The 6,174-nt window shown below is 40.5% G+C and overlaps 1 long non-coding RNA gene across 1 annotated transcript; it reads right to left on the reverse strand.

Annotated features, from left to right (window-relative positions):
- Positions 1-400: 400 nt before the first annotated feature.
- LOC119617692 lies at positions 401-3,317 on the reverse strand. Its single transcript, XR_005234054.1, has 3 exons — positions 3,198-3,317; positions 2,343-2,872; positions 401-993 (listed from the first exon to the last, which is right to left on the reverse strand). It is a non-coding gene; the product is annotated as an uncharacterized LOC119617692 (long non-coding RNA).
- Positions 3,318-6,174: the final 2,857 nt, after the last annotated feature.

Genomic DNA, 6,174 nt, shown 5'->3' on the forward strand with positions numbered 1-6,174 from the left:
TAACAATTACAGTGTGCGCAGCAAGCTGTGTGCCAAATATATAAAAAAAATATATTTTTCCTGCATTTGGATGACTTATCCCTGAAACAGAGAGACTTTTTTGTACTATATTAAGCTATCATACTACACTGTGGCCAAGCTTTTGAAACACTCCAGGTGCATATTTAGTGTTCAAACATGAGATTGCAATCGGTTTTCTCAGAAACAAACCAAATATGTGTACTCCCTAAAGAGTTTCATTTATTTCTTCATCTTCCTTTCCGTGTGAAGTATTTTTAAAAACTCAGGAATTTTTTTTTTCGCCTGGAAAACACAACTTGAAACATATCCAGATGGATTTCTTTTTTTTTTCTTTATGAAAAATGTATTATTTTGAGAGAAACCAAATGTTTAAATTGTACTTGATGCCATAACACTGCCATGGAGAAAAAGTAAAATGTGAAATTAAACGTCATTGCTTTATCTCAGGAGCAGTTTTCTTAGCTTCTATGTTTAAATGTGCAAATCAGACATAAAGAATATAAATAAATGCCAGTTTGCTGGAAGTTAACGGGGCAGCACCTTAACACTAAGATAAATCAGGCCTGGGGCTGTTTTTTATTTTGTCATTTCACTCCATTTTATGCGTATACAGTACATAGCCCTGTTTTTTGTTTCAAGAGGGAATTTGATCTTTTTTTTAATCCCCTCATCAACTAATCAGAAGCAGAGGTGGATTTAGTTATTTTAGGGCCCAAAACAGATGTGGGGCCCCTCCACTTCACTTCTTTATTTCTGAACCCTTATTTGTTGACCTCCTGTTTGCAGCTAATTGCTGCTCACTGCTACAAGTTAGACATATTTATCAAGTTCCATCCATCCGTTATCTGCCGCTTGTTCCAGGGTCGGGGTCAGCAGCTTGAGCAGGGAGGTCCAGACATCTCTCTCCACAGCCTTCTCTTCCAGCTCTTCTGGGAGGATTCCAAGGCGTTCCCACACCAGATAACCAGATACCTTAAGGAGAAAGCCCAGCTTTGCCAAGTTATTAATATTTCTCTATAAAAATGTCATTGTGGCATACTGAATAGGTGTACACAGAGTGTGTGGCGAGCTAAAGGTGCCCTCAAGGAAAATATGTTACTGTGACTTCCAGCTTTGGGCTTACAGTAAAAGTATTTATACTGAGAGATGATGTGACTTTAGGGTTCTTTAGGGTAGTAAATACAAAGTTACCTTGACTTTTTTCTCAATCTTGTTGTGAATAAAATGTTTTTAAATGTGCTTCCCTGGACACGAACCCTTTTTCTGCACATCATTAGTAACACAAATGCAAGCAGCATCATAAAAAAAAACATTTCTCGAAGTTTTGCCAAAGTTATTTCACTTTCTTCTGCTTCTCTCCTTTCTTCCCAGCACCACGGAGGCGGCTTTGTTCCACTACATGCTGACATTTGTTTACATCCTCACTTCATTTGTGCAGAAAGACACTGGCAGTCCACTGTTCAGAGAGGTAGGGAAGCAGGCGTTTATTAAATAAGCGTTTTTTACGCTAACTTTATGTAAGCTTCTTTGAAAACATATTAAACAGAACAAAATTAAAAACTAAATCCTTGCTTCACGTTTGTTGGGTATTAAACGGGGCTTTTGAGAACTTGGGACTCCAGGCATCTGCTGACCTTGGTCTGGAAAAGTTCACCTCTTAGAAGAAGATAATGTCGACAGTTTCGAAATTTTTACTGCTGATTACTGACAAACAAATGCAAAATGACACTTTCAAAACCTGTTTAAAGACTTATTTTTATTTCTCGGCTGATATCTTTTATTTTCGTATTTAGCCTGTTCTGTGTTTTCAATTGTATTTCATTACTGTTCCCTCTTTTCTTGTATTTTTTTACTGTTTCTTGGACCGAGACCTTTTGTCTGTATGACATTTTAATCAGCGCCTGTTGTTTTTAAATGTCCTCGTAAATAAATCTGACTTGACTTGACAATATGTGCTCACATGAGAATTCAGCAACCTAAAATACACCAATAGTCCAGTTTGAAAATGTTGTAAATTGCCTTTGCAGGTACAGATTTTTCTCTTTTTTATTTAAACATAAATGGAAAAAAATATAATACCAGCTGTGTTCTTGTTCTGCTTGAGAATCTTGAACTACTGCAGGGGTTAGATTTAGGCTCAGGAAATAATTAGTTAGGATAAAGAACCAATCAGACACAAAGTGCAAACCCAGCTCAAATAGCGTCTTGTTTATGATGCTAGATAAGAAATATTTTTTTATCACAACGTTGATTAATGTATTTGAGGACGTGATAGTAGAAACGTCAGATTTGACCTAATAAAAATTGATAAAAACATCCACCTTTCGTAGCTGTGTGGATTTGGTCGAGGATTAAACGGCTGTTTGCTGTAAAACATTGCCTGAAAAGATATATTTTTTTAACATAGTACCCGTTTTTTGAATTGGAGGGCAGGGAGAAGGACTGTCAGACCGTTCCACTGACAGGTAGTGAGGTCTGGTGTGGCTGAACGCCTGCCAACAGGGTGTGGGTCCTCTTCCTCTGCCAGCTTCGTGTCAAATCGCTGGCACACCGCTTCAGGTCCTCTGGTGGGTGGGGAGAGTCTGTGTTGTCTGGTGGAGAAGTGCCCCGTCATGGCAGAAGAATGAGGGAGGGGATGAGAAACTGAGCGTGGACGCCGTCTAAAGTCTAAAGCATCACTGGGTGCGTAGATATCCCATAGCTGCTTTGTATGCACAGGCAGGCGCATGGGTGGGTGTGCATTCCTTCTTGTGTGTTTCCCTCCAGCTGACAGCCGCTTCCTGTTGTAGTAATTGTCTTTTTATAGCCAGACTGAGGCGCCCCTTTGGCCCAGACATGCACCTCAGATCACCTGAAGAAGAAGCGCAGTAAATGACAGCAAAGGGAAGCGAAAGGGAGCAGACAAGACTGAGAGTTCTGCGGCGAATCAGGGGAAGGTTAAGATCTCGCAAGGCCCTACGGCTAATCAGAAAACACTTAAATCAGTCTGAAGCGGCAGCCGTAACTCATGGTGTTGCATAACTCTTGCTTCAGTCTTATCTCAAAATGTGGCCCCCGTAAAAGGAGCCCAGTATTGTTACCGAACAGAATAGTAACAAGATTAGACCTGGCTTGGCTTTGTGTGTGTGTGTGTGTGTGTGCTGTAACTCCACCTCTGTGGCATTCATAACACAGACCTGGGTCAGAGAGAGGATGAAATAAAGCAACGGCAGCACTCTTATCCAGCGCTCCCCTCCCTTCTCCCTTCCTTCCTGCGAAATCAGATCTGAGCCTGTCTCTCCTGGCCTGTCTCTCCACCTAGCCTCCTGAGGGGGAAAAACGGGGAATCTATCTGTCCTCGGCGCTTCCTCCGCAGCCTCGCCAGCATGGGTGGTGCTGCGACTGTTGCATAACAACTTTTTGATAGCACAATGTTGTGAGGTCATCATCATTTAGCTGATATTGGGCCACCGTTCTGTTCGCTCAGCCGGGCTCGAACTCCTGCCTGTTCCTTCCTCTCCTGGTGCTGTGATGTAGTGAAATTTTGTCAGGGCAGACTTTTTTGTCTCAACTTCAGATTTGGCCATTTGAGATGTTTATAAACGCGTCTCATTGTTTGTTCTGAGCATTGTGAAGCATAAAAAAATGTGCACTTTGGGCCTCGCCGTACGCATAATTCTCTCTTTTCACCGTTTAATCTACATTTAGACTCAAATAGCTCCAGGTGAACAAATATCACATTCTGACACCTTCCCACAGCTGACCCTGTCCTTTTTTAGCTTTGTACCAGTAATCTCTGATGATATAAAACCGTGTCTTTGTGCTTATCAACGAAAGCATCAGTGGACTCAAACAGGAAATGTCTTTTTAATGACCATGCTGCCCTTGTACCGTAACGCTATGCCAGCCAATTAGCTGCCAATACTTACATGCTTGTGTGTGCTTAAGAAATGGACCTTAGCTTTGGACGCATTTATTAGTTTAGTTTAGACAGCGAACGGACAAAGTGACAAAAAGTCTCTTTTACTGGCTGCTTGGGTGATTTGGTGGCTCAATCTGATCAAACTACGAGCGAAGCTTGGACTCCGTGGTCCACTACAACATTTCCTTTTTGCAAAAATTCAAACCTTTTCGCAGCACACGGAGCGGAGACCAAGTGGCGCGCTGAGACATGGATAAGCATCAAATTGGTTCCCGACGGCGACAAGAACTGTCTCTGTTCCTCACACTTGTGGCTCGGCCTGAAGGGTCAAAAAACGGCAAACGGCCTGAAGATCGTACAACAGATTATAAGGAGCTGATAGAAACTTAACATTCTGAGGATTAACAAAAAATGAAACTCTTTCACGCGGATTTGTATCTTAACATGCAGCTGACCTGTGTGAGTGCAGGGTTTTATTTCTTTGTTTGGCTCCTTTGGTTTGTCGTATTTTAACTCTAAGGAATTATAAAAATGAAAATTTACTCTCCTCCCTACAAGGTTTGGGACATTTTATCAAACATAAACCTATTAACTGTGATCATTTGCAAAACATCTAGAAAATAACAATTTTGTTGATTTTTTTTAAGGCATTTTTTAAATGTTGGCACAGGGGAGTAAAATATTAATTTTGTAAATAATTTGGTGAATCAACATGATGGGTATGAGTCGTCCTTAATGGAAGATTTAGAGAATCTAGAAAAACCATGTATATATTTGGCGGTTTTTAGACTCAAATAAAAAAGTACCATTCACTCGTTGTTGTTGTTTTTTAATCAGCACACAGTTCAAAAGTTACTAGAAGCCAAAGGTGACCAAATCAAATCAATAAAGTGGCATTACTTGGTTGAATTTCAAAATAAAAGCATGAAACAAACAGTCATGCAACCTCATTCACCTCATTGTGTCAATGATTTATTCAAACTGGAAATTACAGCAATTTTTATGAATACAAAATAAATTTTGTGCATGTTTATATTTAAATCTATGTTTTACATAAAAGGCATACATCTTATATATTACAAATTAATGAATTCACAATCTTTGGGCTGCAGTTCATCATAAGTTAATTTAAGCTGCCACTGTTGCTCGTCAACACTTTTGAGTTGCCAATAAACATTTAGGTACAGCTTGAATACTCTCTTCTGGGTCATTTTTCTTAATTAGAATGAGGTCTTTCTCTCTGAAGGTCTTGCTTAATTCAGCAAGACGATCCCAAAACACTGTCAGCATGTGTGAAGATAACTTGCCTCAAAATTGGCTTCACTTCTGTCTGTCGCCTCCTGAAAAATGCAACAGATGAGGTCTCAAACAGTTGAGCATTTTATCCCATTCCAAATCAGTATTAATCATTATTTTACGCTTTTACTGAAGACGCTTGATCAGCACTTTCTCACCTCTCTGTGCAGCTATTTTGGCTGTCACCAGTGTGCACTGGTTGAGATAAAAGGTTGCTCCTATCTGTGGGCAAAGGGTGTGTACGCCACCATCAGCACGCACATGACGGTGGAGTGAATATTTACCCTCTGGCCCGGTGCCCTAACTTCTCACCCACAACCTCACATGGTTCTCTCTGTGTCTGTTGAACAAGTCCCGACAGTGGACGGTGACACATTTCGATTCGTGCCAAATTTTCCCAGTTTGGATCTTTTTTTTTTTTTCTTCCTTTGATTTAACATCCTAACCAGCTCATGTAGAGTCATGTAGACAGCTGATATGATGACAGACCATTACTTTTAGTCTCCGATGTGGCATTATAATTTAGGTAACACCCTCATTATGTTTTAATGGAGTTGTAATGGTGACATAATACTACAGAGACTCTTAACTCACTGGAAAACCCCCTTCAAAAACTAGCTTTCTATGACCCAGAGTTGCGTTAATGGGTCCAGCACACCTGCTGCTCGCCTTTACGTACTTTCTCCCTCTCACTTACTCCACAAGTTCTCCCTCTTTTCTTCACATTCTTTGGTAGCCGGTCCACATCTTGGCTCACTTTTGTTCTTTAACCCTTTTTATTGTTTCGAGTTTCTTATTTCCCTGTTGAGAAGGGGAAAGAAACAAAGTTGCTGAACATCGCCATGGAGACGATGTAAATTACATAGCACGATCTACGTAATGATGTAAGGCTGGCTGCAACGGTGAGTTGTTCTCTGATTTTTACCATATCTGTCATTTAAACCAGCTTGGCACAA

This window comes from Kryptolebias marmoratus, linkage group LG14 (assembly GCF_001649575.2).
Source record: "Kryptolebias marmoratus isolate JLee-2015 linkage group LG14, ASM164957v2, whole genome shotgun sequence".
NCBI classification, from domain to species: domain Eukaryota; kingdom Metazoa; phylum Chordata; class Actinopteri; order Cyprinodontiformes; family Rivulidae; genus Kryptolebias; species Kryptolebias marmoratus.